Raw genomic sequence first — 12,238 nt, 5'->3', positions numbered from 1 at the left:
TTCACACCAGTCATATCCTGTGTGTACGCAATTCACCCTGTAGCCTGCATTCAGCCTCTCTTTGCCAGTGGGATATGAACTTGAAAGCAGAGGTCTTTCTCTTCTCCAGATCTGTGGACAGAACATAGTCCTTGGCATATAGTACGAGTGTTATTCGTGGGTGTTTGATAGTGTTTTTGTTTTTTTTTTCTTCTCAGAAAAGGTGGTGTTTTGACTGGGCTTCGTATGTTACAAAGGAATGGCTCATGCCTATTAACTCCAGATGAAAAAGGCTCTGATTTAACAAGGAGGATCCCATAGAGAAGAAGCATAGGACCAAAGAAGTTTTAATCACATTGGCTATAAAGTAGAGATTCTCAAATCCTATTTCAGTGAGGTCAGCAGGTATACATACATATTTTAAACTGTAACATCTTGCACAGTCAGCACTGAAATTCAATTTTAGAAAGTTTTCAAGAGAATTGATTGTTATATTTTGGTAACAGAAATTTTTTTTTGCAAATAATGATGGTAGCCCTAGATCTCCAATTACTGAAACAAAAATCTTCACATGATCAGAATGCTCATGGAGTGGAATGTTATGGGCAATTCTATTTCTTGGTTGAACAGTAATTATGATAATTATCTCTTATTTTTTCACTACTCTGTCATAAATAAAGTTCCTTTAATATTGACAAGTATGTTTAGAAATAGATATAATTCTTATTTTTCACAGAGGAAAACTGGAGGTACTCTAAGTGTGAATGGTCATATTAATATAATTACATGTTTTTGTTTTTATTGTGTAGAGTATCTTTGTAAAATGGGAAAGTTATAACAATTTAGAGTTGGAAGATTACTTTGAAATCTTTTTCCATTCTAATGTCAAGCTAATTTGTTGCCTTATGAAGAAAAAAATCTTGGTATTTGAAATAAGTAATCCTATTGTCCTTTCACAAATACTCAGATTCATAAATACCAGCAAACTTCTTTTGAAACAAAGAGTTTAAAATCACTCTCTGATAGTCTCTGAATAGCAATTAGTGTGAATGACAAAAACAGATATGGAGGAGCAGAGGTAGGCAGCAACTTTATCCTGTTCCATCCTCTTAGTACGATGATTCAAATTTGTGACTTCAAAATTACAGATGGCTAGAAGTCATGGACCTTTGGAGTGTTTTATTTTTTCCATTATAGCTGGTTTACAGTGTTCTGTCAATTTTCTACTCTACAGCAAGTTGACCCAGTCACACATACATGTATACATTCTTTTTCTCACATTATCCTCCATCATGCTCCATCATAAGTGACTAGATTTTGAGGTGGTTTTTGAATTGTCCAAACCATTGAAGATGTATTACCCTTTGCTTAACATTAAAGGCTTTCCAGAGCACTAGGGTCTTGAATATGAGTTTGACTTCTAGTTATGTGGAGGCATAGCAGATCAAGTTAAAGGTATGTGGAAAGTCCTAAATTTATAAACAAGTAGTTAGGAATCCAAGAGCAATATCTTTATTTTTTTAAAAGCCCACTTTACTAGCTTATTTTCTTGATTGCTGTTTTTCTGTCCTAAAAGCAAAGTACAACAAATAAAAATTTCTCAATATTTCTACCACATTTTCTCTAACATTCTTACAGGGTTCCTTAGAGTAAAGTATTAAAGACTGAGACTGGTCTGGCTAAGGGAATCCTATTTATCTAAATACCCAGTTCCCTGCATATAAAGAACATGTATACACTTTTTATTAAAAAAATAAATTACATTTCTGAGTTGTTAAAATTTAGACAATTTCAATACCATCACAAGTGTTTTTACTGTTTTTATATTGGCGTCTTCTCATCTCTTCTTCATAATAGAGGCTGGGTATATTTTGGAATGGTGGACAAGATCATCTCACACCCTTACTTAAAATAATAGAATGCCTTTTTTGTGGGCTTTCTTAGGATAAAGATACAGATGTCTCTTAAGAGGCCCCGTTTATTTCTCCAGGTTAATCTCCGTGGAGTTATTCCATTCTAAACAGTGACCTCCCTAATCTTTGAATTTCTCCAAATTAGGGTGCTGCTTTTGCCCTGGAGCTGGCTTTTGTTCAGCCTCTACCCAGCTCTCTTTTCTCTAGCCCTCCTCTCTACTGCCTTTTTTGTAACTAGCCCACCTTTTCTTTTCTCCCATCAAAACTCACTCTCAGTTTCCTCAGAAAGAAATGTATTTCCTCTTCATAGCATTCATCAATTATTACTTTGTGTAATTATTGATTTTTCCATACTCAGTACAGGAGAGTAAGCTATGTGATGAGAGAGAATATCTGCTTTACTGATGTATCCCAGCACCTAGCAGTAAGTTAGGAACAAAGTAAGTGCTTAATAAATCTCAGTGGGCTGTTATAGGGATTTGTAGAAGCTGAAAATGTATATGCCTCATATTATGTAATTCAGCCATGGCTTGCAAAGATAACTAAATATGAACTCAAAAGGCTGAACGGCAGTTAATGAAGAAAACTGAAAGTCTGGGAATCTTCACAAAAGTGGTTTGAGCTCTTAATTGATAGGAAATTGATAGGTAAGAAGAAATTTCAAAAATGCTTATTACATGCTAGAAATCAGAAAACATAATTTAATTTTCTCACCGTATAATTAATAGATTTTTGTCTAAGTTCCTTGGATTTATAACTTTAAGGATAGATACTGTCATAGTGAATTTGAGCTGCCATAGATGGCGCTTAAATAGCAAACATTTATTTCTCCCAATTCTGGAAGGTGCAAGTCCAAGATCTAGGTACCAGCAGGTCGGGTGTCTGCTGAGAGCACTTATTTGGTTTGCAACTGGCTTGTCTGCTCATTGCATCCTCATGTAGGGGGAAAGAAAAAGAGCTAGAGAGAAACCATCTCCTGTTCCCTCATATAAGGACACTAATCCCAGTCACGAGGGCTTCACCCTTATAGCCTGATTACCTCCCAAAGGCCCCACTTCCAAATACCATCACGTTGATGATTCAGGTTTCAAAGTATGGATTTTGGAGGGATAAAAACATTCAGTACATAAAAGATACAGTTATGTTTGTTAATGGGAAATGACATTTGTTATAATGTTTGTTGATAAAGTGCTGCCTGTTTACTTTCATTTATTAGCCATATCTGTCAAAGGGGGATGATTTTTCAGTAATAATTAATTTAGCCAGCATCACTAATCTAGCTTTAATTGACTGATGTGGGACTCTGAACTCCTTAAATCATTAAAATAGGAAAATAACTAGAGAAATATTTAGTTCTTATAAAATATATTTACAAATACAGTCATTTTAAAAATAAACCACAAAACCCAAATATTGTCAAGACAGTGATTTGTAATAAAAATGGTCTGTTAACAAATAATTTTCTGAAGTTCTGGGTTAATCCAAGTCAAATTAGTTTCTCTATTGCAGAGTGTCTCAGAATGTTTAATGTAGTAATCTTCATTGTGTGAATCTTAAGGTGGGGATAGTGTAAACCACATTTAATAAATTCGTTTGAACACACAATTCTTTTTCACAAGCGTCTCCCAAAGAATATACTTGAGAATACGGATAGTGGGGTACTTTCCACCTTTGTAATGCAATACTTCGAGTCTTAGATGTATGCCATATGAATATGCCTAGAGAAGGACAAGGAAGAGAGATAAACCCTTTAAAAAACAAAGTGAGGCCATTGCACTGAGGTAAGTGGGAAAAGTCTTTCAGAGTTAGAACTAGTTGGAAAATGGCACTGAGCACTTTCAGTTCCACTCACTCAACTCTGAATTGGAGCTGTTACTCCTTTATGTAACATGTACACATCCACGTATAAAAACCAACCCTAACTTTTGTTATTTGAATAAGGATGGCACAGGTGCCAATAATATTCTTGCAGCTGTGAGGGGAATCTAATTGCTTCCTACACACTTGAACACTGAATGGCTAGTTTCAACAAATATTTTTTTTTAACTTAAATTCTAAGGTTTTTAAGTAGAACTCTTTTCAAGGCCCCCTAGCTCTAGCATTAAATTGTATTCATTATATAAGATGCTTTGTCGAGAAATGTGGCCAGTTTTAGTTCATATTGCCAAATAAATTTGAAAGAACACATTCATTAAATTCTCCCATTATGTTCTTGTCACTGCTATTGGTATGAATGTTCTGACCTTTGAAAATGATGAACAATTCAGAAATTAAACATTTTAAAAAGCAGTATTAAACTGTGATTGAGGATACTGAGCATTGTTTTGATATTATCCACTTTTGGAATTTGTTACCAGTCATTATCAAGTTCATCTAGCCTTTCTCTCAATAAAAATAAATAAATAAACTCCAGAGTAGCTGTAAGGCAGACCTTTGAGTATTTTTATTGGAGTTTCACTTGTGGAATCTTAGGAGTTTTTCTAGGCATTATGGTATAATAGCAAAATAGGTTCTGAATTGCAAATCATAAAATATAGTCAGATGTCAAATGTCAGGTTTTTTAATCCACTATGTTCTATTGCCTCTGATTTCTATTTACCAAGTACCTATATGCAGGAGGAAAATGTTCAATTACCTGTGGGACTCCCAGTACTTTGAGGTATACTAAAAGACAAATAACATGCAAATAATGTTAATGTTTAAACACAATATTCAACTAGTGATGGCATCACTGAAGAAATGTTGTATGTGACTTTTAGGAAAGATCCTAAGCATGTTATTTTAGTTGGTCTTAAAACACAAGTAGGGCTTTACAAGAGTGAAAAGGTGGTGGGATTGGAGTAGCAGTAGGTGAACCATAGGATTGACAGATTTTGCAGGTAAGAAATAAGATGCCTTTGGAATCGTTTAGTTTATTTGGTATTCCAAATTGAAGGAAAGCAGTATGCACATAGGATTATTTGACATTAATTTTCATATTTGAGGGGTGATCCTGGGTGAGCACGACCTTGAGTTAATCAATGATGTGAAATATCTACCCGCCTATATAGATAAATGGCAATCAGTGGGGTTCAGTATCTGGATTAAAAAATTTAAAAGTTGAGAACAACCATCATGGAGAATGGCAACAATTACTGACTGATACCTACCTAGAATTTCCTCATGGCATTGAATTTTCAGCAAATTAAAAACTTTTTCTCTATATTATTTCAAATATTCATGTACTTGATAACAGTGGTATAATATACCCATAGGTGTATAGTTTAACTACATAGATGCTTCTTAGATATTTTATTATATTTTACATATATACCTAATTTTATTTTATTATAATAGCAATACATATACAATGCAGGAAAACTTAAAGCACATAATACACGAATATAAAAGATAATCACATCAATGCAAAGAAATAATACTTTGTTGTTACATATTGTATATAACTATATAGATCTATAAGTAAATGTTATATACGTGTATAGCTAAAAAAATGATAATCAGTTAAGGTCCTGTACACTGCTTCTTGCTCTTAGTATCACAGGGAGAACATTTTATTTCATTGAAGTAATCTGGAAATATCATTTTCAATGACTACATAATATAATATTGTTTGTATTGATCATTACTTATTAAGTAATTCCCTATTGTTTAAGGTTTAGAATGCTATTCAACTGTGTACTGTTATAAATAACACTTCAGTAAAATTCTTTAGCATAGAATTATTGTTTACATTTTTGATATAGTCTTAGGATGAATTCAGAAAAGTATAATTAGTTGGTTAAAGCTTATGCGTCTTTCAGGTCTTGGGATGTATTTAGCCAAATTGCTCAAAGGCAGGGCTCTGTGACTGTTCATGGGTATATCTAAACACCTGGAAAATTATATGCTTGACACAAAATAGTTGCTCGACAAATTAGTTTTCACAAATTCGTAAAACAGTAATGCCATTCAATAAACTATATACTCATTGTTTCTGCTTTTCAGATGAGGAGGACAAATCACAGCAAGGTAAAGTGACCCAAGGATACTTAGGGGCAATTGTCAGAGTCAGGATTTGAACCCAGACCCTGTTTCTGGAGTCTGCATTTTTAATCTCTGGATTGGGTATTGCAGTGAAATACTATATCTTTTTAGTTAGATGGTGGCTAGTATTGCACCACCTTACCCTTTTGAAATTAGACATTCTATCTGCCTTGCTTTGGCCAATTAAACATAAGCAGAAGTGGTACAGGACTCTGCTGAAAAAATTTCATCTTCCTTCCTTTTTCCCATGCCATGGGTCTCTGAATGAACACTTTATGAAGAGAGTGCCCTTCCAGCTGACTAAGGACATGAAAAATGACTGAGAAACAAACTGAGGTTATTTAGAGCAATTACTCATAAACACAATATAACTGATCTGGAATAACACAGCATTTATAATTTTCTTCATATAGATTCACACAGTGATATTCCTAGGCAGTGGTTGTGTGTATATAAAGTGTATATTATTTAGTGCTTTCAGGGTGGTGTAATTTTGGCCTTAGAATATTCAGTTGAAATATTTTTTAACATATTTCAAGTACTATATTTTAAGTGCAGTGGAGCACAATCTGATTTTTAAATATTAATCTAAAACATAACTACTGTTCTTAAGATAAATCCAATCTAAGACATTATACCTCAGTTCTCTTCTGTTTCCACATACACATTTCTGCCACCAGCAAGTAATGCTAATTTTGTTTCATTTCCAACCGTAATATCTCTTATTTCTGTCTCATGCTTTATTACTTTGGACAGAATCTCCAGATAATGTTAAAAAATAATAATGTCTTTGTCTTGTTCCCGATTTTAATGGGAATGACTGTAGTATTTCACTTTTAATTGTGATACTGGGATTTGGTTTAAAAAATTCTTTATCATTTCAAGGAGGTTAATTTTCTATTCTGATGTTTCTACATGTTTCTTTTCTTCTATCCAGGAGTGATTCTGCCTTTTTTTGTTACTTACTGAAATAACTACAGGGTATTTACTTTAACTAGTAGGATCAATACTAATACATTAATTGATTCCCAAATGTAATGATGGTATTTTTGAATTATTATCTTGCTAAATGACCCCTTCTCAGCATTTTTTTTCCTGACGACCTTCCACCCTTAAGATGAGGATTATAGCCTTAGAGAAGAATTTGAATACTGCCTCTGGAAGGAGAAGATATTAAAGTAGTTGCTTCCAGACTCAAGGGAAAACGAAAGCCCCTTCTGTTAGAAAGATGGGGTTCTGGGAAGAGTGATGAAAAGGGTAGTTTCTGGGAGATTAGAGAGCACACGGTGCCAAACACGTAATTCTTACTGTGCTATATACACAGATGAAACTAGGTGTGGTGAATAGAAACATTTTCTAATTTTTCAAAGCTTAATATGTTGTTAGAATTAAAATACACACACACACATTTTTACTCCTAAGTAAAGGCATAAGTTTAAAGCTTCTGAAGGGTGACTTCTGAATACTTGTGGTGTAGAGGCTGGAAATTTTTAGAGATTTTTGACATTTACTATTTCGATGACAGATATTTTTAGTGAAGTAATCAGAACTCTGGATGCAAGTAACAGAAATTCTACCTAAAGTAATTTCTGAAAAAGTAATATGCATTGGTTGAACGCTTATCCTGTTTGTGGTTTGATTTGGGGAGCTAATAAATCTATACATCTATAAATAATAATCTATAAATCATGCAGATTTTTTTTTTGCCTTTTTTTTTTTTTAGGGCATGTGGAAGTTCCCAGGCTAGGGGTCAAATCGGAGCTACAGCTGCTAGCCTACACCACAGCCACAGCAGCACAGGATCCAAGCCATATCTGCAACCCACACCACAGCTCACAGCAAAGTCTGATTCCTGACCCATTGAGTGAGGCCAGGGATCAAACCTGCATCCTCATGGATACTAGTCGGATTCATTTCTGCTGCACCAAATGGGAACACCAATCATACTGATTTTAATAATCTATGTTGTTAGTATTTTTAACAATATTAATACTATGATCTATTGTAATATTAACTTATTATAATATAATCTAAAAATCAATAAATTTAGTTCTAAGTAGAATCAAAGATGGCTCAAATCTCATTCCCTTTCCATTCTGTCACATCTTTAATTTTCTCTGCATGTTATCTTGTGTCTTTCAGGTCTCTTGTTACCAAGAAAGTGAAGTCCTGGGAAATGGTAATTCCAGTGAGAAGATGGGGCAGGTAAGGCCCAGAATGATTTTTCTTGAGTCATATGCCTATTGCTGGTTGCAGTATTTTGTTCTGGAGACAGTGCAAGATGTCATATGTCTGCCCTTAGGCCATGAGAGTGGAACACTATGATTGTTAGCTCCTGTGTGAAATAAGTGAGTTGGGAGAGGGTGAAGTATTTCACCAAAGTAATGGGTATGTGGTTACCAGGGGAATGGAGGAAGAGTTTTTTGATAGCCCAAACCAGCAGATGTTCTGTGCAACTGGGAAATGAAAAGCAATGACCAAAAATATATGGATAACATAAAAAGACAAAACTAAGATGCAGAGTTAATGAACAGTAAATACAGGCTGAATTAACAGTTCAAGAAAGAGGATGTAATCAATTGACAGTTGACAGTTTTTAGGTGAAAAGGACCAAGTGAAAGATCGGTGAAGTGTTGATAGGGCACATATAACTGGGATTTGCCAACAAATGGAAATAATGAAATAAGGGTTTAAGAAACTGAAATCTGTACAGCCTAGCAAATACTTAAATTTTTGGTTTTGGTACATGTCAAATTACGGAGTAGAGTTTAAAATTAATTATTATTTCTACCACAAAAATTTGTTGCAATGAAGATGCTAATCTATAAACATTTGAAGATATCAGTGTGCTTACCTAGGAAGAATTCGAATGAGGTGAGATTTCAAGTCAAGACAGAGGATGTATGTGCCGGATGACTTATCCGTCCCCATAGTCTCTCAGTCTTCTCTTCACTCCAGTCTTCACTGTGGAGCACAGATGTGCCCAGTTATAAACCAAAAGCATCTCACCGTAGCTACTCACTTTCTGATTCTAGGCTTCTGCTCAGCCCTCTTGATGCATTTCCCAGCAAATTGTTATGGTGGTTACAGGTCAACCCTTTACCGGTGAGATACAGAATTCAGTGGATTCATACCTGTCTCTTTCAATTCGTAAGCAGACAATGGTGAAGTACATTGTACGTGAATCCTCAGAGAATTCTAGCAGAATTGGACCCTAGTTGCCCACAGTAGGATCAGCTTGTAACTCATTGCTTAGTTCAACTTTCCTTGCTTTCTTGTCACACCTCTTTTGGCCCTCTACTCTTACTCTTTGGGATCACCTCTCAAAACAAACCACATACACAAAAGCCCCTCTTTCCAGCTCTGCTTTTAAGGAAAGCCTGAAATAAACAATTGGATAAAGATGAAGCAGGTGTGGATGGTCACAAGTGAATTCAGGAAGGCTAAGGTCCAGAACAGATGAAGTTTGCATATTAAAGGGAAAAACTGATAAAAATGCTGGCTTTGTGAGTTACGATCTGGCCAGTGAAGTGATAATTCCACTGCTTGATGACTGTGGTGTAATATGAAAAGATTATGGTGGAAAGGTAAATTTATTTAGTTTTAACTTTATTATAAGAAACTCTACAACAGTGAATCAATACATACTCTGAAAAGAGACAAAGATTCTTCTAACCAAAATAAAATCAATAACTCAAGTTAATTTTAAGGGATCACTCCAATGTCCTACAATTTCTTAGGATACCCTTGTGCTGTTACTATAGCTGTATTACTTCTACTTTATCAATACTAGTACAAATCGTATATCCTTCTGGGTTTATTTATCATCTTAATAAATAAACTACTTTTGGTATCTAGCTAGTCCCTGACCAAAGTACTCACTATTTGTTGACTGTGTAAATAAACAATCACTACCTGTGAGGAGTATAATAATTATAAGGCAAAAATTGACAGTGACAGTAGTTTGGAAAATCTCCCAGCAGATATGGCCTCCCTGGTGGCACCAGTTAACTCTAATGAAGAGAAAGATTAATGTGATATGAGATCACAAGGTGTGTGTACATCACAGGAGGAGACAACAGGATATCTTAAGCTGGACTGGAAGGAGTAAGCTTATTTGATTTCCATACATTAGTATGTTAAAGCATAGATCTATACCACCAAGTTTATGTTTATCATACCCAGCATGTTTCAAGAAGATAAGGAATTTAAACTCTGACACTAAGATCACAATCTGAAATTCTAACATGAAAGAAACTGGAACGCAGCATCTCACAAAATAACACTTAGCCAAAAATGTAGCATATACAGGTCTCTACTGCAGTCTTTATTACATGACACAGAAACAAAAGGCAGTCTCTAGGACAGGGCTAGGAAAGTCAAGCCACTGAGGCAGAACTAAAAATTCCAAAGAACACTGTTGGGTTTTAAGCCTCTAGACTACATAGCCTATTCTCTTTCCATTTGTACACCCTTATTTTTAATTCTCTTCAATAAAATCCAGTGTAAATGAGAATCTATTAAGAGAGTCATGTAGCCACTCAAGTTTAAAGATCCAGATATTTTCTGTTAAAGAGGGAAGAACAAACTTTCCATTAAGATCTCGATATCAGTGATGCTTAATTTTGGAGAAATGAAATGAAGAACTGCACATGACTGTAGACAGGCTGACATCTCAACTGATCAAAGGCAGAACGAAAGAAAATGGTGAAATGTGTAACTGGTGAAGCTGATGTTAAATAGCAACATGACTTTGGAGTGGATTGTTAAACACAGGCATGATAAGCATTAAGAACAGAAGGTGTCAACATGGGTTTGCTAGCAAAAGTAATGTCAGACTAATCAGACTTTTTAAACTACTCTGTTCATAATATGCTATAAATTCAAAGTGCTTTAATTTCATCAAGGAGTTCCTGTTGTGACTCAGGAGGTTAAGAACCCTATGCTGTCTCTGAGAGGATGTGGGTTTGATCCCTGGCCTCTCTCAGAGGGTTATGTGTCTGGCATTGCGCAAGCTGTGGTATAGGTCATAGATGTGGCTTGGATCCACTGTTGCCATGGCTATGGCATAGGCCTGCAGCTGCAGCTCCAATTCGACCCCTAGCCTGGGAACTTCCATATCTGTAAGTATGGCCCTAAAAAGAAAAAAAATAATTTTTATAAATTGAGAGGACTTTGGAGCTGGAGAGTGCAGGGTAAGCTGAAGCCTGAGTGAGTGCACCATATGAAGATCTGATGAAAAGATATCATTGGGTGAGGAAACAGCAAGCACACAAGGGTCCTAAGGAGAGAAATGTTGACTGTGTTAAGAGAACGAGGAAGTCAGTATGAATGGTGTGGTATGAGCAGGGGAGAGAATAGTAAGGGATGCAGTTAGAAATAAGAAGGACAGATCGTGCAGTGGTGTGATCACAGTAAGGCATCTGTTTTTATTTTGATTATGATAATATGCTGTTGGAATGTTATAAGCAGAATTACATGATATGATCTGATCTTTTAAAAATCACTCTGTGGAGTTCCCATCATGGCTAAGCTGAAACGAATGTGACTAGCATCCATGAGGATGCAGGTTAAACCCCTGGCCTTGCTCAGTGGGTTAAGGATCTGGCGTGGCTGTGAGCTGTGGTGTAGGTGCAGACCCAGCTCGGATCTGACGTGGCTGTGGCTATGGTATAGGCCGGCAGCTGTAGCTCTGACCCCTAGCCCAGGAAGTTTGTGACCTGCAGGTGTGGCCCTAAAAAACCAAAAAACAAACAAACAAAAACAAGCCCATATATTTAACAATTAATAGCATCAACTTGTATGAGAAGTATGAGATGCTAGAAAATAAACAAGTCTCCTTGTTTTTATCTCTACAATTTTTTTTTTTTTTCCTGGTGGGTCTAGAGGCTAAACCTAGTCTGCTAAGGTCAGATCAGTAGAATTATTGATTGTCACAAATCAGGGCTACAGATTAGAGTGGGCCTTAGAATGATCAAAAGGATATATTATTTTTATGAAGGAAATATTTATTCTCTCAAAATTCGGAATGCTTAATTTATTTAAACATTTGATGAAAGGCATGTTATATTAGTTTCTAATTGCTATTACATTTATCACAAAATTAGCAACTTAAAAAACCTCAAATTTATTATCTTACAATTCAGTATTATCTTATAAGTCATATTCCTTCAAATATGAGCTATAATATTTGAGAAAAAATTCTACATCTAGCTTCTGATTTTTAAACATTTTAAACTACATTTCTCTACCACTACTTACAGACTTTCTGCGATGGATGTTTAAGACATATTCATATCATGACATGACATGTGACCCTGTAC

General features: G+C 35.3%; 1 pseudogene; it reads right to left on the bottom strand.

The window, feature by feature from the left end:
• The window catches only part of LOC100519183, an 81,466-nt pseudogene extending 72,376 nt beyond the window's left edge, over positions 1-9,090 (bottom strand).

Source organism: Sus scrofa, chromosome 2 (assembly GCF_000003025.6).
Source record: "Sus scrofa isolate TJ Tabasco breed Duroc chromosome 2, Sscrofa11.1, whole genome shotgun sequence".
NCBI lineage: Eukaryota > Metazoa > Chordata > Mammalia > Artiodactyla > Suidae > Sus > Sus scrofa.
This window is presented reverse-complemented; position numbering and strand designations above follow the sequence as displayed.